Here is a 19,241-nt window from a genome sequence, read left to right as displayed (position 1 = left end):
TCATGGCCAATATTGAATAATAAATTGTTGAATAAATGAAATCATGAAGTATGAGTTAAGCACAGCCACTTCTAGAGGAATCTGCTTGTTAATTGCACTGACTATGAGCTTTTAACCTCAAGAGACTCTAGTGGTTCTCAGCCAGGAATGATTTTGCCCCCAAAGAGATATTTGGCAATTTCTGGAGACATTTTGGATTGTCACATCAGGGAAGGGGTGCCTAACACCTCGAATGCACGCAGTGGAGGCCAGGGAGGCTGCCAAACGCCACACACAGGACAGTCCCCACAGCCAGGAATTATTTGGCTCCAGCTGTCAGCAGGGCTGAGGTTGAGAAACCCTGTCCTAGAGGAATTTTAGGATGAGGAGGCTGTACCACAATCCCCGAAATCACATCATTTAGGCACTTTTTATTTTTAAAGCAGTTTTATTCGCACACCTGCAGTCCATCCATTATGTACGATCAGTGGCCCTCAGGATAGCCGCAAAGTTCTGCTTACGTCACTGCAACCAATTTTACAACACTTTCAACAGCTCCGAAAAGAAAAGCCCCGTGCCCCTTATGCCCCCATTACTGACATTCAGCATCGGTCTGTACCTCTGTTACAGTTGGTGGAACAATATTAAAATATCACTGTTAACTATAGCCTTAGTCTGCATTAGATGTATTTTTTTCCCCCATATACCACCTGGGTTGGTTTGAAACTGTGAGGTGTCCCCAGAAAAGCCGTGTTCTTCTTCAGATCCATTCTTGTGTGTGACCTAATAAATCCCCTTTGTAAAAACCAATCCATTTCTGGTATATTGCCTTCTGGCAGCTTTACCAAGCCAAAACACCACCCTACTATTAACCCCTTGTAATAGTGCCATACATTTGCTATAGTCCATGGGAGAACATTCTCATTTTGCACTTTTACCATCTCTGTCATCCACAACAGAGTCCCCTGTTATTCATTCCCGTGTGTCATCCCCTATAGACAGTCGCTTATTTTTAAAGCCATCTTTACGTCTACACTCACATCTTACTGGACACTTTTTATGGAAACACCTCCCTGTTTTTGTTTTTTTTTATGAAGACTTCATGCACACCTATCCCATAGTATACATTTTGGAAGTTCAAATGAGTGAAAAGTAAAGAGTAGGTGTGTGTCTCTTAAAAGATTTTGCTGCACGGTCTCTGCTCTGGAGCCATATGTTAATAAACTAGGCTGTAACCCCCTACCAGGAGCCACCTACCAGGGGCCAGGCATTGTTCTGGGGTCTGGGAACACATCAGTGAACAGGACATGCAAAGTCTCTGCTCTCAGAGCAATGATGGAGGAGAGATCATAAACAAATCAGTGACCTCATGACATGCTGATAGAGCTAAGGGCTCTGGTGAAATAAAACAGGGAAAGTGCCTGAAAAGCGAGTTCTGAGCAGATGGTCAAGGAAAATCTCATGGCAAGGAAACCTTAACTCTGAGATCTGAGCAACATGGGACGATCTAAGTGAAGGATGATACAGGCTGAGGGAGCAGCCAGGGTGAGACTGAGGGTGGGATGAATTTGTCATGTGAGAAGACAAGAAGCCTCGTGTAGCTTCACCATGCCCGAGGGATGGTGGTTCAGGATGGGGCTGGAGGGGCTGGGAGGGCCAGATAATGGAGACCCTGCAAGGAGTTTGGGTTTCATTCCACAAGCAGTGGAAAGCAGGAGACTACAAGGATCTGATCGTCATTTATAAAGGATCATCTAAATGCCCTCTGAAAATGAGGTAGGGGACAAAAGTAGAAGCTGAGAGTCCAGCTAGGAGGGGAGAGGTGATGGTGGCTTCGGCTGGGGAGATAGGAGTGGAGATGGAAAGAAGTGTGTTGGGATTTAGGCGGGGCTGGGGATTTTTGCTGGACTAGGGGAGCAGGTCTGAAAGAGTTTGCTAGAAATAACACTCTGTCCATATGGAGAAGGAGGAGGAGGATGGGGACCTGGGAGCCTGAAGAGGAAGATAATGAGGTGAAGAGGAAATCCTGGTGTCTCATTCCCAGCCCATTTTGATCTCTCTCGCGGGCTACTGTCTTCACGAAGGGCTCTGTGACAGAGGTCTAAGCGGAGTTCCTTCAACCCTTGGGTGATTAGTGGGATAGAGGATGAAGCCCACTGAATGTCACTTGGCCACCACTGAAGACTCTAATGTGTCACTGGGGAAGCCTGGAGGTGTCCAGGGGAGAGCCCTGGGGTGACTGATGTCCAGAGGGAGATGGCCATACTGAGAGGAGGCCTTGCAGGGTGGTGTTTTCTAGAAGCAGAAGTCATGTGTTTGTAAGCGCATGTAAGATCCCTCATGGGGACTCCCAAAAATGCTTGGGGTATCCTAATTTTTAGGGAACTGAAATCCTCTACTAACAACTGGGGACAAAGTATCATCATTCATGAGTCCTGGTGTTAATGTGATGTTACTATACTCACGGTTTGGGGAGTCTTGAGGGAAACGTGGGTTATCGATGGGTTAACAAGTTAAGGAGCAGAAGGGTCAGGATTTCTGCTAGGATAGTGTGCGTAACTCAGTGTGGGGGGCGCCGTGCATAACAAAACAGCATCAACCACCATTAAATTCATATGGTTAACTTGAATTCGAGTACTTTCGTTTGCATTTAACTTGCAATAGTAAAGGGACATTGAACATAAGATTTTATACCTAGTTTTTTTTTTTTTTTTTTACATGGGCAGGCACTGGGAATCGAACCCGGGTCCTTGGGCATGGCAGGCAAGCACTCTTACCTGCTGAGCCACCATGGCCCGCCCTATACCTAGTTTTATGTTGCAACTATTTAAGGAAATTTATAATAGAAATAAGTCAAAGTAGGGATTCTGCAAGAGTTTTTCTTTCTACTTTAAAAATCTTCATATTTTACTTAAGTCTGAGAAATGCTGTCTAGAGCACTACATATTAGGCATGTTGACTGTGTAGGCACGCCAGAAAAACATGTCCTTAAACCTAGTCCATGCCTGTGAGGGTGGACCCATTAAAAGTAGAACCCCTATAAGTTTATAAGTAGGACTTGTATAAGAACTTCTGTTAAGGTGTGGCCCAGTCCAATTAGTATGGCTCTTAATCCGATCACAGGAGTTCTTGATAAGTGTTGGGAAGCTCAGAGAAAGAAAAACGCACGTGAAGCGAGAAGCCGATCATCAGTGGAACCTAGAAGAGAAGGGAGCGACCAGGAGACGCTGCCCTGTGCCTTGCCATGTGACAAGCTAAGGACAAGGATTGCCAGTACCCAGCCCCAGAATGCCACAGTCTCCTTTGGGAAGAAAGCATTGCCTTGAGGATGCCTTGATTTGGACTTTTTCTCAGCCTGAAATTGTAAGTGAATAAGTCTCCATTGTTTAGCCTGACCTATTTCATGGTGTTTGCTTAAGCAGCCCAGGAAAGCAAAACCTTGACCCTTTTATTTTGTAATAAATCGCAGCTACCCTATTATGCTTCTAAATTCAATTTGCAATAAGGCATATTGGCAAATGTCTAGCCTTTTGGGTTAAAAATATTTATAGAGATTGTTCTAGTTAATACAATATGGAATGTGATATACCGGAAACGGAATGGCCTTTAAAAAGGGCAATTTATTAAGTTGCAGGTTTACAGTTCTAAGGCTGTGAAAATGTCCAAATTAAGGAAAGGCTATGAAAATGTCCAAATTTTTGGTGCCTTAATTCAAGAAAGGCTGATGAAGTTCAGTTTTTTCTCTCAGCTGGAAGGCACAGGGCAAAGTCTGCTAGCTTTCCCTCCCAGCTTATTGTTTCATAAAGCTCCCCCAGGGGCGCTTTCCTTCTTCCTCTCCAAAGGTCTCTGGCTGTGCTGGCTCTATAGCTTTTTCCAAAATGGTTCCCTCTCAGAGGATCCCAGTAAGCAACCTGACCTTGAATGGGTGGAGACACATCTCCATGGAAACCATCTAATCAAAAGTTACCACCCCCAACTGGGTGGATCACATCTCCATGGGAACAATCAGAAAAGATTCCACCCAGCAATATTGAACGAGGATTCAAGGACATGGCTTTCCTGGGGTACATAATAAGTTTAAACCGGCACAGAGATCTAAAATGTCCCCCAGTGAAGCAAACTATGGCACTGTAGAAGATAAGCTTTTCACAGGCACAAGATTCAGATCTGTAGAAACGTCATTTTACTAATCTGTAACCAAAAGGAGTGGTAGAAACCTATATTCTGACCAGCAATGCAATAGATAAAGCTAAAATGGCCAATTCACGGTAACGTGGTCACTTCCAGATTTAAAACTCTATTTCTGGAGGTGTGGGGTAGGTCAGTGGTAGAATTCTCACCTGCCATGCGGGAGACCCTAGTTCAATTCCCACCCCATGCACTTCCCAAACAGAGAAACCAACAACAAAACCAACCAACAAACAATTCAACCAGTGGTGCTGCAATAACAGGATACTCACACGGGGGAAAAAAAAGAATGAAATGTGACCCCGCCCTACAGCATACAAACAAACAGACAAAACCTCTATTTCTATTGGGTCCAATCAGGATTTTTCCCCTCTCCACTCACCTCTTCTCCTTCCCCTTAGCGGTGAACTAAGTTCTGGGGAGGCTCATGCTGGCATCCTGCTCGGTGCTGCTGTGCTCCGTTCCCATTCCTTTCTGAAGACGGGGAGCTGGGCTCTCCTTTCCCCACCCCTATCACTCCGCCTTTGGGTTTTATACTCTGGCACCAGCTGCTTTCTCTGTAGTCATTTCCGAGGCCTTCACTTTCAAGGCCCAGCATTTTGCTTTGTCTTTTTTTTTTTTCTTTGGCCCAACAGCAGGCTGTGCTGGTCTCTGGCCATCTGGGCACTTCTGCTTCTCCCTGCCCTGCCCTCCCACCCCCACCCTAGGGAGTTCAGGCGCTCTTGCCAACCTTCCTGCCCCAGCGAGGGTAGGACTTTCTGAGCAAACAGGCCCATCTGTAAAAGCAAGTAAACATCAATATCGAACATGAGACTTCCTAACCATGAGATCCTTCAAAATCCCTAATTTGTTTTTGCATAGTTGCGTCAAAGTCATGATTAAGGGACAAGAAAATAAGACCCCTGCCTTGCTTCCAATAGCTCGAGGAACTGCTCTGGGAAAGTGGGGAGAATTTGATCCCCTCTTCTTAGATAAGGGGACAGAGTCAGAGATAAGATAGTGTTGCCTTGGGGGAAAAAAAGTCGTTTGCGTCAGTGGTTTTCCCTGCAGGGAGTCCGGCTGGCCTCTGGGGTTTAACACTCTGGTCGGGCCTGGGTTGAGTGATGTGCTTCTGGTCCAGTGAGCTTTGGGTATGACACCTGTAGCTCTGGAAATGAAGGCTGCCGAATACTCACCCCCTCCCCGTGACCTCACCGCGTCCGGTGTATTTAAACCAAAGTTAACACTTTATGACAAAATAGAGAGAAGATGCTGATAAATAAGGGCTTCACTACAATCCCCAGATGTCCTTCATGCGCATAAATAGAAGAGTTCTGTATGCTGACAATCTAGATTTCTAACATCAGGTGAAAATTGAAATGTAAGTTGAAAGAGGCCTTGTATGGATACAAACCAGTCAAGGATTTCTGAAGGGGTGGGATCTGGGGATGGTCTTGTTTTGGTCTCAGGCTGTCTTGTTGGAATAAATGCAGAACCTGGTGGAAAGACGTGAATTGCTGTTTTGGCTTCTGAAATGGATTTACTTTGGGTTGGGGAGCAAATCTCACTGTTGGATCTGTGTCAGGACGTACCCTTGAAGTTGTATCAAGTAATAAAGCAGAGACGTGTCCGAGTGACGGGAACTTCTCCGCGGGGCAGGGTCACAGAAGGAGCAGGCCTGACTCTCTGTGGCTGACCACGGGCCCACCAGAGCTGGTCAAGGGCCCCTTAGACATCCAGCCTGGTCCTCTCACTGGCCCACGTGATACAGTAGGCCCATGGCTGGAGTTTGGGAACTGCTCCTCTAAAAGTATTCAGCATCTTCTAATCAGCTCCCGAAACCAGGATGGCAAATGCAAATGTGAGGAGAACATGATCTGCTAAAATGTTTATTTGGGAAAAGAGATCACGCAATAATGAGTTCATAAACATACAAGCATTTCAAAGAATGAAAATGCAGCAACTAGCTCTAAAATGCCTGGAGTTGGAAACTAGAGCATCACCAACACCCTGGAAGCCACTAGTGTGTCCGTCTCATCTCCCTTTTCTCCCGCTCCTCAGAGGAAAGCTTAATCCTGACGTTTGTGTGAATCAGCCCCCTCCTTCTCTTGAGAGTTTAGTCCATCTGCTTTTATCCCGAAGCAGTGTTTTAATAACTTGGGTTGATTTTGAATTTTTAATGAACAGAATTAATTCTTTCAGTTAACAGTTATGTTTGTGAGACTCATCCATGCAGTGCATGCATGCATATGTTTGTGGTCTGTTACCTTATATGAGCACACATTTATTTAACTCTTCAGTTGAGGGACACCAGGAGCTTTCAGGTTTTTATTTGTTTGTTGTTGCTTATTTTTTTTTTTCTGTTAGGAACAATACTGCTAAAAATATTGTTTCACATGGAGAATTTTGAAAATTTTCTTCTAAGGTATGTACTCAGGAGCAGAGCTGCTGGGTCTTGGGGCCTGCACAATAAGCACTCACCATTAAAAAGAAGAAGAAATGACTGATACATTTGATCACACCAAAATTAAGAACTTTTTAATGATAGTGGAAAGGTTTGCCACACACTGGGATAAGACATTTGCAATACATATAACTGACAAAGAAGTAATATCTAGAATATACAAAGAAGTTTGACTCAATAAGAAAAAGACAGGCAACCTAGTAGAAAGATGGGTAATAGTCACAGGCACTTTAGAAACAAAGGAAATTCAGAAGACCACTAAAAAATATTAAAAGATGGGCAACCTCATTTGTTATCAGGAAAATGCAAATTAAAACCACAAGGAGATGCCATCATATGGCTTCCAGGTTGGCTAGAATTCAAGAATCTGCCTATACCAAGTGTTGGTAAGATTATGGGACAACAGAACTCTCATTCACTGCAAAGTAAATTGGTATAACCACTTTGGGAAACACTTTGCTATTACCTAAGCACTCCTCTTGAAGCTGTCGAGGGTAGGGGTGGGGATGGTTGAAGAATGCAGAGAACTCCGAGAAGATAAAGGCTCTGCCTGATGTGAGACTATGAATGGGAGCTTGTGGAAGTGAAGCTGTTGCTCAGTGCAGCTGTGGCCTCTGTGGGTTCTCATCGAGGCATCCTGTGGTGGGGAGGGTGGGGAGGGCCTGGGATTACTCATGGTGAGCATGATCAGCTCATGGACAGGAGCAGAGGAAAGTGAGGCCAACCTGGAACCTGCAGTCGCTTTATCCCATCTCAAAGACGTTTAGAGACTAATGGCTACTGCTTCACTTCTGCTTCCCAAATCTCACCCAAATTCCTCTTTCAGACAACTCTAATCTGGGCATACAGGAGAGGGGGATTCTAGGAACATATTTTCTCTCTGTATTAGTTTTGTATTGCTACTGTTACATATTACCAAAAATTTAGAGGCTTATGTGATGGTTTGAAATGATGTATGTACTCTAGAAAAGCCATGTTTTAATCCTAATCCCAATTTGTATAGACAGCCGTTTCTTCAAATCCCTGTTCAGTACTGTATGTTTGAAACTTTGATTAGATCATCTCCCTGGAGATGTGACTCAATCAAGAGTGGTTGTTAAAATGGATTAGGTGGATTAGGTAGAGACATGTCTCCACCCATTCTAGGTGGGTCTTGATTACTTCACTGGACTCCTATAAGAGATTCAGAGAGAACAGCAAGAGAGAAAGCTGAGAGGTTCTGAGAGAGCAGAACAATTATAACCACGAGAAGCAGAGTGTCCACCAGCCAGTGATGTTTGGAGATGAAGAAGGAAAATGCCCCCCGGGGAGCTTCATGAAACAGGGAGCCAGGAGAGAAAGCTAGCAAATGACATTGTGTTAGCCATGTGCCTTTCCAGATGAGAGAGAAACCCTGACCGTGTTCGCCATGTGTTTTACCACTTGAGACAGAAACTCTGAACTTCACTGGCCTTCTTGAACCAAGACATCTTTCCCTGGATGCCTTAGATTGGACATTTCTATGGACTTGTTTTAATTAGGACATTTTCTTGGCCTTAGAACTGTAAACTTGCAACTTATTAAGTTCCCCTTTTTAAAAGCTATTCCATTTCTGGTATATTGCATTCCAGTAGCTAGCAAACTAGAACTTAGAGCAATGCAAATGTATGACCTTATAGTTCTGGAGGTCAGAAGTCTGAAAAGGATATCACTAGGCTAAAGTCCAGCTATTGGCGGTACCACGTCACTTTCAGAAACTCTATGGAAAAATCTGTTTCCTTGCCTTTTCCAGCTTCTGTAGGTTGTGTGGATTCCTTGGCTTGTGGTCAATCCATCTTTAAAGAGCATCACTGGTCTCTGCATCCATACTCATGTTGTCCTCTCTGGCTCTGACCCTCCAGCCTCCCTCTTACAAGGATCCTTGTGAGGACACTTGGACCACCCAGATATTCCAGGATAGTCTTCCCATTGCAAGGTCCTTACCTTGACCACATCTGCTAAGGCCCTATTGCTATGAAAGGTACCAGGCACAGGGTCTAGGGATTAGGTCATGAACATCTTTGTGAGGCTGTTATTCTGCCTACAACACCCACATGATCAAGTCAACAATAGCACCATCCAGCCACTTTCCACCACATTAGAGACATTTTCACTGGATGCCTCTCAGCTGGATCACCTAGGTTCTCATAAAGTGCATGGCTCTCTCCTTTCAGGAGTGGGTTTTATTGATAATTGATGGGTTCTCTTTCTCGTAAGTTCTTTCTGGACTTCATTTTTTCTCCCCGGGTCTCTACTGTCTCATGTCTTGGGCGCATCCACCCATATTCTGTGGTGGTGGGAATTCCTTCTTACCTAGTTTTGTTGAAGATGTCATCAATGTTTTCTTTCATGGTCCTAGTTGCTACGTCTGGTTTTTATTATTTCAGGAGATTAGGTAAAACAGCTCAGCTGCTACCACACTTTTGCTGTCTGTATGACCTTCAATCATGGTTCATGATTTTGAACCAATGGATAGAAGAGCATTTTTATATTGAAGTTAGAAAATAGATAGCATGATAAGGAGTAATGAAGGTTTTCAAGAGACCCTTTCGGAGAAAGGATACCTTAGCCAATCTCTTTCTAAACCATCCCCTAAAATATAACCCAGTGGTAAACTTCAAAACTGAGTAACTATTTATACAACTAGAACTAAAATTAGTTATGAGGGTAATATGGCCAAGACATCCCTCCATTATGGTCAGAAATGAAGTTGCTAAGGTTTGGATCAACATATTTTCTCAGCTAAACTATCCATTACAAATACCTCTTTTAAAATTCTCAAAAAAGAGTTTGATTTCTTAATGAAATCCCAAAGGGGATCTCAGGCTGTGAACCACACTGAAGGAATTTCTGGGACAACCTACCTCAAAACTTCTGCTTGTAACCCACACACACGTGTACACACACACGTGTACACACATACACACAACTTTAAACTGTTTGCCTCACATGTGACTATCTTTGTGGCTATAATTTTCAAGTATTTCTTTCTGAACTCTTTTATGGAGCAGTCAAGTCTCTTGCAGAAAATACTCTTCAACGAAACTTACCCATTGCATTTGGGCGACCAGAGACCACCTGGGGGGTCTTCAAAGACCAGCTTTTTGGAAATTGCAATTTAGAGCATAAAGGAATCAGGAGACCCTAATTGAGGAGGACCAGAAAGATCACATCTGCTACAACCTCCCCCATTAATTTAGAAATTATCAAATCAATCCATTTGTATTTGTTCAGATATGAAAAACTCTTCAAGTAATTAATGATGTAACCCAGTTGTTAGTGGAGCCCTCCCTGCCCTTTGGGGACTTAGGAAAATCCGTTCCCAACAGAACTGTCTGCTTAGTGCTTGGGTTCACAAATGTTACCTCTGTTTTCCCTCCTCTCAACCTCCTTTAGAGGTTTCTGTAACTGGTCACTGCATCTCATGAAGTTAATGGCTGCGGGGGGTGATGTGATGCCACATTCCACAGTCTGCCTCACTTCCTCACCCCACCCTCACCCTCCACTACAGAGCAGATGATCCACCTTCCCACACACTGCACACCCTCCCCACGCACTGCACACCCTTCCCCTGCACTGCACACCCTCCCCACACACTGCACACCCTTCCCCTGCACTGCACACCCTCCCCACGCACTGCACACCCTTCCCCTGCACTGCATACCCTTCCCATGCAGCCTTGGCCCCAGCCAACACCGCCATCCACCAACCCAAGGGCTCCTGCTCAGAGTAATTCTATTGGGTATTTCCTAAACAAAGGATGGAACCTCTATGAAGAGGGAGTCTCCCACCAGCTGCTAAAAGAATAAAAATGTCTTCATTTCCTTACAAATAGGCCCGGCACAAAGATCACAAACTCCTGAGACTGCATAAAGACTTATCAGGTCTATCCCTTCACAGAAGAAGATCCACCTAGAAAACGTCACACAGGTGAGGATAACTGAGCATTTCTAAACCCCTTCACATAGGGGATACAGCAAGCAGTTGTGCCACCTGAATTTTATGTCTTTCACGCAATGCCCATCCATGAATGGACTACTTTTTTTCTTTTTTTCAGTCTTTTAATTTTTATTCTAGTAATACAAACATCCTAAAATTTCCTATTTTAACCACATTCACCTGTACAATTTAGTGCCGTTAACACACAATAATGTGCCGCCGTCACCACCATCCATTTCTAAACCTTTATCATCAGCCTGAAGATGAAATTCTGTACAAGTTAAGCATCAACTGCCCATTCTCTAACCCCAATCCATCTCCTGGTAGCCTATATTCTAGATTCTAACTCTGTGAGTTTGTTAGTTCATAACAGTGAAATCGTACAATATTCGTCCTTTTGTGTCTGGCTTATTTCGCTCAACTTAATGCCCTCAAGCTTCGTCCATGTTGTCACATGCATCAGGACTTCATTCCTTTTTACAGTCGAATGATATTCCATCATACGTATATACCACATTTTGCTCATTTATTAATCTGGTGATGGACACTTGAGTTGTTTTCATCTTTCGGAAATTGTGAATGCTGTTACTGTGAATGCTGGTGTGCAAATATCTGTTTGAGACCCTGCTTTGAGTTCTTCTGGGCATATATCTAGTAGCAGGAGTGCCAGATCATGTGGCAATTCTATACTTAGTTTCCTGAGGAACCACCAAACTGTCCTCTACAGCGGCTGCACTATTTTAAGTTCCCACCAGTAATGAATGAGAATTCCTATTTCTCCACTTCCTCTCCAACACTTGTAGTTTTCTGTTTTGTTTTTTTTTTTATTAATAGTTGCCATTATAGTGTGAAATGAGGGGAGCCTTTAGGGGACAGGGCAAAGAGCTATTCACCAACCAGTAGGAAAGTATTTCAGTATACTAACAACTAGAATTCTATAACAAGACACAGGGGTCAAATCACATAGCCTGCTCTCCTGGATTTACAGATGAAAACATTGAAGTTCAGTAATATTTGGGCCAAGATCATTCTCTACCAGGAGTGGCCTCTTCTCTGCATTCTCTTGGGCCATTGTCCTCAGCCATTTGGGCTTCCAAGTATGCGTCCTGAAGATCAGCCTGATTTCCCCAGCAACTGTGGAGGGCCAGGAGCAATAAATCAGGCCCAAGCAGGGAAAGTCCCCACAACACTGGGGCAGACTATCCCCGAGAGTTAAACAATAACCAATGTTAGGAAACTGAGGGAACAGGATGTGTTTTGGCAACAGCTAACGGCATTTTTCTGCTTCTATGATTACACTTGCTTGCTAGCAACTGCAAAACCACAACATGATTTTAGCCTTTATAACCTCACCGTGAAAATCTCTGGGGGCTGCTCTCTGAATCTTCCTTCTTGGAGGTTTCTGAGACAGTTACTGGCTGGCTAACAACGACTCCCAATTGGCTTGCAGTTTTGAATTGTGGGGTCTCTCTGTCAGTGTGCCCCACAACGCAACCAGGAGATGCTATAAGGGACAATGCTTTATTTCATCAGTCAAAATTTTGTTACTGGCATCTCGAACTTGATTTCCTAACTTTTTCTCCTGTTGCTAATTGGTAATTCACATCAACAACACTTTATCAAGCAGATATTGTGTACAAGGAGCTGTGCTAGATGCTACAGGTGCTACAGAGAACCAGAGGGCCTCTTTCTTTAAGAAGGCTACAGTCATAAACCAAAGATATTACTTAAAGGATCCTAGGAATTCCTGAAGAGCTGGCCAAGGAGGGTTTCCCACAGCAGGAAGCTCTCCAGGCTGATGTGAGTTTTAAGCAAATGAAGACATCCTCATGGAGAAAAGCCACCTCATCGTAGATTTACAGGTAGGGATAGATGATATCAGAACTTCATACTGAGAGCAGGTGCAAATGGTAGCAATCAAGTAAGGCAGGGGTTTCCCACTTTTCTTATTAGAAGATCTTATATCAATGCCCAAAATATAAATCAGATAGAAGTAGAACGCTAATCAATGTGGGGGGTGGTGGTGAGGTGGGACACAGAATACCATAGAAGGGGAGGGTGACAGGAACAAGATTTGGGAATGAGGGGTTAAAAGGAAGGCCCACAGAGGCTGGCAGATCCTTGCTTGGTGGTTCCTACACTCCTCACCTAACTCCTGATCCTCACTGGAAACATCTCAAGCTCACACCTGTATAGCCCGAAGGTCAGGCCCTGAGAGACTAGATTGAGGCAGACAGACACCAAAGTGTCAATTACTTGGTCCTCAGTGAGAAAAAGGACTTGACTATTTGCATACTGCTTTGGTTTGCTAATGCTGCCGGTTTGCAATACACAAGAAATGGACTGGCTTTTTCAAAAGGGATTCATTACGTTCCAAATTTACAGTTCTAAGGCCATGAAAATGTCCAAATTCAGGCATCAATAAGAGAAGACCTTCACTCAAGAAAGGTCCATCATGTCTGGGATTTCTGTGTCACGTGGGAAAGCCCATGACGATGTCTGCTGGTCCTTTGCTCCTGGGTTTCATTGCTTTCAGCTCCTGGTTCCCGTGGCCTCCTCTCTGAACTTCTTCTGTCTGTCTCCAAGAATCTGGACTCTTTTGGCATCAGCTCTCATAAAAGAGCTCTCTGCATCAGCTCTTTTAATGAATGCCAGTAAGCTGATTGAGACCCACCTGAATGGGCGGGCCACACCTTCATGGAAACAACCTAATCAAAAGGTCCCACCCAGCATAGGTCTGTCTCTACAAGATTGGATTAGAAGAACATGGCTCTTCTGGGGTACATAATAGTTTCAAACCAGCACACATACCTTCCCTGTAGTTAAGCTACATGTCAAACCAAATCATAATCAGAAACTACTTTATTAATTTAGAGTGAGAAATCATGTCCACAGATCTGGAAATATTCAATGTCTGTATTATCAGCATTCCCTGTAGACACACTGTGTCAGTCAGGGTTCTCTAGGGAAACAGAACCAACAGGAGAGATCCGTAAATAGTGTGAGATTTTATAAAAGTGTCTCACCCAACTTGGGAATGCATAAGTCCAAATTCTGTAGGGCAGGCCGCAAGCTGGCACTCTGATGAAGGTCTTTGATAAACTCTCCAGGAGCAGTTGGCTGGCTGAAGTAGAGATGAAAATTCTCTCTCCTGACAGCTGAAGCTATAACCTCCCCCTCATGAGCCTTCAACTGATTATATTAAACATCTCTCCTTGCAGAAAACACTCCCCTTGGCCTCTACAGACGTAATCAAACATAGATGCAATCAATGTACTGATGATTTAAGTTCATGAAATATCTTCGCAGCAACAGATAGGCCAGTGCTCGCCTGACCAGACAATTGGGCACCATCACCTGGCCAAGCGGACACATGGACCTGACCATCACATACCCATGTATGTGAGGATTTAATCAGAAGTTTGGTTGAAATGCATGGAATCAGTACAAGGGGGAATTAAAGGAATCAAATCTTTAATTGCATCAGGCTAAAACATCCTGATATTTTTATCTTCTAAATGGGTGGCCTTCAAACTTTGTTAATTGTATATTCCAATCAGAGAAAAAATGTTGGAGATTACCTCCCCAATATATGTACATTTATTTATAATTACGTACACTTTCTATTGATATTTTGAATATTAAACATTGATAAAATTTAATTAAAAGAAATGAAAATAGATGTTGTAGTGTTTTCTTCCCTCGATACAGCAGGGTATTTAAATCACCTTTCCATGAAAGAAATGGATTCCGTGTGCATACGTTTCCTATGTGTGGCTCTTCTTTGAAGGAAAATAAAATTCAAAACATTCTACCAAATGTGTACGGTTTTCAGTGATAACTTTTTTTGTTGGACTATCATCCTCTACCTCACTGATAACTATTGTCTTTGCAGTCTGTGGAAAGTCTGTGATTCCATGCTTTTAACTTTCATGTTTACCTTTTGATCACATCTGTCATTGAAAAAAAAATGCTCCTTTCTTTGTGCAGAAGGATTGTGATCATTAAAAACACCAAAGACAGCAAATAAGCAACCTGACTGTCTTTATTACATCTACAAAGCGTTGGGACTACTCTGATTTTACCTTTGCAAAAACACTTAGTTCATTTATAGTTCAAATGTGCTGACAGGCTTTTCCCCTTAGCACTATCATACTTTATCAGGAAATAATGAGTGCTTCTGATCAGTCTCCATATTAACACATAATAAAGGGAATGCCCTCAACTTGAACGTATTATATTGCTCTTGTTGTCATTCCACAGTATGACACAGTGTGATTTGCTGTATCACACACTGTTTAATTCAGCTGACTTTTTTTTTTTAACAAAACTTTCTTCATAAACAAAGCGGTGAATTGATTTTCAGTGCGAACTCCTTAATCTTAGTAACTGCTCCAGAAACCTTTCCTTTCACTGGACTTATGTCATCAGGGCATATTCCTACCTGAAACTCAAACTCCTCGTCACGTTTGTTAACAATGTAATTTTTCATAGTTTTTTACGGTTTGTGGCTAGTTGGGTTTCTCAGCAACGAAGATGATAAACATAATCTTTCCTATATGGCATCATGTTCAAGTATCATATATATTGAAGGAATTACCATGTTAGCAATATCCGTGTATTCATCAGGTGGAAAAGTACTTTGCCAGTTTCATATGTTCTTAAAGCTGGTCTTTCACATCAGTAGGCAGCTCTTGAACATATTGCGCTATGATGTCAGAGAGTGGCCTTGAGTTACCTTCTTAGCTGCAAATTCATCTAGCATTTTCAAGCAAACATTGCTGATGCAAGTTTTCACAGCTGTCTTAGCAATTACACCCAGTTTTAGTCTCAACAATGTGAAGCACTAATTTATAAGCATGCATATTTCAATGAGAAATACTGAACATTTGCTTTGAAAATTTTTGATTTTGAAATGATTTTTAATATGTATGTAAATGCCACTTAAATTTGGGTGGTTTCATTGTTTCCTTAGTTCTCTGCAAATCATGCTCTGGTTTTAGCATTTTATCTTCAATATGGCTACAAAACCCATAGGGATTATATTTTAGAGTAAAACCAGTGAAACTGTATGAGCGTCTTTGGTTTTCATTTCCTCAGAATCACTTCCATCGTATGAGCGTCTTTGGTTTTCATTTCCTCAGAATCACTTCCATCGTCATCCACTGGTTTATGAACACCACCACATTCAACAAAGTGTGTTTTCTTGACAAGAAAAAGACATAGATCATATATACATATATCTAGAAAACAGCAAATGGCTAAGGTAGCGTCTATATATTGTCAGAATCTGGGAAATTTCCATTGTCTATATTTTCCAAATTTGCTACAGTGTTTTTCTTTTCTTTTTTTTTTATAGGGTTGTGCAACTCTTACCATCATCTACCTTTAGAATATTCCATCATCCCATAAGGATTTCTTCCTCAAAGGCCCCTTTAAAGCCAATGCTCACGCCCACCTCCAGTTCTAGGCAACCCTAACCTATTTTCTGACTTTATAGATTTGCCTTCTCTGGACATTTCGTATAAATGGAACAATACAATATGTCGTCTTTTACCTTTGGCTTCTTTGTAAGACCCTGATTTTACTTATCATTTGTAGTCCAGCGACTAGGCATCCTCATTATTTCTCTAACTCTATGTTTTTTACACAAAATCAGAAAATTTGGGAAAGCAAAAAGAAAAGAGCTCAACTTTCCCAATAAAAGTCCTCTCTCTCCTTGATTCTATTATAGCTGAGCATCCTCTGGAGTATGTATTTCTTGTATCAGAAAATCAACTTTACTTCTTAGAAAGGAAGTCCAGGGAAGCTTATTTCACCATATAGCAATTATGGTTAAGCACAACTAGTACAAATTTGACTTGCCTGATCTGGGGAATAACATTAAACAATAAATTTAAAAATCAGCTTGATTTAAAAGCAAAATGGTCATAAAAATAGTGTTCTAGTTTGCTAGCTGCCGGAATGCAACACACCAGAGACGGATTGGCTTTTAATAAAAGGGGATTTATTTTGTTGGTTCTTCAGAGGAAAGGCAGCTAACTTTCCACTGAGGTTCTTTCTTACGTGGAAGGCACAGGATGGTCTCTGCTGGTCTTCTCTCCAGGCCCCTGGGTTCCAACAACTTTCCCCGGGGTGACTTCTTTCTGTATCTCCAAAGGCCTGGGCTGAGCTACAAGTGCTGAGATGAGGAATGCCAAGCTGCTAGACTGTGCTACATTGCGTTCTCTCATTTAAGCACAAGCCAATTAAGTTAAACGTCACTCATTGCAGCAGACACGCCTCCTAGCCGACTGCGGATGTAATTAGCAACAGATGAGATTCACCTACCATTGGCTCATGTCCACAGCAACAGAACTAGGTGCTTTCACCTGGCCAAGTTGACAACTGAATCTAACTACCACAAATAGCAAGTTAAAATATCTGATGCTTACATTTTCTCAAAACTTGACCCATTCTTGGCTTTTCGATGTCCACCTGTCGCTACGTGCTCGTGCCGCCTCTGACACATCACGTGACAACACCTGACAACGCTTGAACAGCCTCCCCCCTGTTCAACGAGAAGATTCCACAAACCACTGGCTGCGAGGTCCCAGCAAGGCCAAATTGACATAACCTGTCCCACTCAATTTCTGTACTTAGCTCGTCACTCAGGAAGCGGACGGGCAGAGTTCCACAGGCCAGACTTTGAGCAATGCTGCCGGACAGGGTTTCAGATTCCCCTTTTCTGGGACCAGCATATCACTATCAGATGTGCTTTATCAGCTGTAGATTTCTGAAAGGCACCTTCTCTTCCCCCTCATCACACACAAGCTCATGCAAACAAGGCTTAGTGGAGAAGCTTGTTGTCTAACCTCTTCCATCAGCTTCTTTCTCCCTTCTTTTTCTTATACTTTCCTGAAGCTAGGAGGGAAAGACTTCCTCTTACTTCTTTTTGTGTGTGTGTGTGTAATTTCCCATACAGACTTTTATGGACCTGTTTGGATTTTCATATGTTAAAGAGGGAAATAGAGGAATTTATAAAAATCTGTCTCTGAATAATGCTGAGATTTCAAGCTTAGCGTCTTGCTATAAAACCTTACCGGGAATAAGGAAAGCTTTTATTCACAAACAGCCACCTTTTTTTTCCCACTTTGCTTTCCAGCTGTAACAATCTCAATCCTAGAGTCAGATGGTGCCTCAGGCTAAGGAGAAGGGCCTGTGTCCCCAGCATGTAAGTAGATAAGCACATTGACATTTTTTCAGACTCTCTCTTTCATCAATTGACTTCTGCAGAGGCTGTGCCATACGCTCTACAAAGCCTGCCTTACGTTTTGACTGCACCAGCTGAGCAACGGGGCAGCTCGCTGCTCTCAGACGGCTCTACGCCAGGGTCCCCTGTCATGGTCAGTGTTTCCCCACTAAGGCTCCCGGCCACGGAAATTCTGGGCTCTGCTCTTTAATCTTTTCCTGTCCATTGGCACCGAGGGACCTTCTTACCCACTGCAGGAAGTCTCTGATTCATGAATGGCCTGTGTTCTGACAGTCTGCATGTGTAGCATTTGAAACTCAGAACTCATTTTTCTACAGACAATATTATAAGTGCTTGTTGGGTCTCCAGGTCAGCCCACAAAGGCCCATTCAACCCCCAGTACAGGTAAATGAATTTTCCCTTTGCTCCTTCTATATATCATGGAATTATGGAATGTCAGAGCCAAAATGGATTTGGGAACGCTGGGCTGTGCACTGGCAGCAGAGCTGTTTTCCACTGTATTCCATTGCAGATGCCCCACCTTCCGCCTGTATCAAATGTTAAGTAGAATCCTGTGGTCTAGTCTGGAAACTGAGTCACCCTTTAAAACATTGTAGATCAAACAGTCGTCAGACGGGAATGGCCTCCCCACAGAGCACTTCCCCTTTGGCTAACTTTTATTTATGTCCTTTGAGGTACGCTGCCAGCATCAGGTCTCTGCCGATGACGTCCCTAAATCTGCATGCATAGACATGGCCAATGCATATGTGCCTTAAATCAGTATGATTATGGGGGCAACTTTGGGGAAAACCAAGGGTTTAGCTGTGGGAGTGGCGGTGGGAGGGGGAACCTCGGCGCTTATTGAGTCAGGCATCCTTCCAAAACTGGAGAACCCTTATATTTCCTGTTCTCTCTGTCTGAAATGCTTTTACCCAAATATCCCCCCGGCTCCCTCTCTCACTTCAAGAGCCCTTGGCTCAGCTGTCCCCACCCAGAGAGGTCTTTGATGACAGTCCCATCAACCAGCGTCTCCGGGCACTTTTTTTCTCTCTAGCACTTTTCATTTGCCTATTTGTTGGGTTCCTTGCCCCCACTGCCCACGTCAGCTTCATGAATGGAAGATTCTGTCTCCCTTGTTTACTGCCGTCCCTTCAGCGTCTGAACACTGTCCCTCACAGAATAGGAGCTTGCGAAGCACATTTTCAAGTGAAAGAATGAAGTGAACACTGTGCTATTTTATCTAGTATTCAAAAACCTCTTTGAGATAGCTTTATTTTCTTTTATTTTTAGGAGCTGAGTAAGCAAAAATTGCTCTTTTTTCTTTTTGCACTTAGTTTTAAAAGCAACTTTAGCAATACAATTTTGTGATTTCTATATGCATTCTATCAGCTTCTAATTGTCAATACATTGGAACCTCAGTGAAACCTTACATTCTCAAAAGAA

The 19,241-nt window shown here is 43.0% G+C and overlaps 1 protein-coding gene and 1 long non-coding RNA gene across 3 annotated transcripts in view; one reads left to right on the top strand and one right to left on the bottom strand.

Moving 5' to 3' along the window:
* The window catches only part of RMDN2 (regulator of microtubule dynamics 2), a 118,232-nt gene extending 113,544 nt beyond the window's left edge, over positions 1-4,688 (bottom strand). Inside the window, exon 1 of the mRNA XM_077134018.1 lies at positions 4,550-4,688. The gene's annotated coding sequence lies outside the window, so the exon portion shown is untranslated. The remainder of the gene's footprint in view (positions 1-4,549) is intronic.
* LOC143660701 (uncharacterized) overlaps positions 1-19,241 on the top strand; it is a 127,281-nt gene that overhangs the window by 2,779 nt on the left and 105,261 nt on the right. For both annotated transcript variants that reach the window (XR_013164189.1, XR_013164188.1), the window contains exon 2: positions 10,464-10,558. This is a non-coding gene — a long non-coding RNA (uncharacterized LOC143660701). The remainder of the gene's footprint in view (positions 1-10,463; positions 10,559-19,241) is intronic.

Source organism: Tamandua tetradactyla, chromosome 17, assembly GCF_023851605.1.
Source record: "Tamandua tetradactyla isolate mTamTet1 chromosome 17, mTamTet1.pri, whole genome shotgun sequence".
In the NCBI taxonomy this organism is placed as follows: Eukaryota; Metazoa; Chordata; class Mammalia; order Pilosa; family Myrmecophagidae; genus Tamandua; species Tamandua tetradactyla.
The sequence above is the reverse complement of the archived record's forward strand: the minus strand, read 5'-3'. Positions and strand labels throughout refer to the sequence as shown.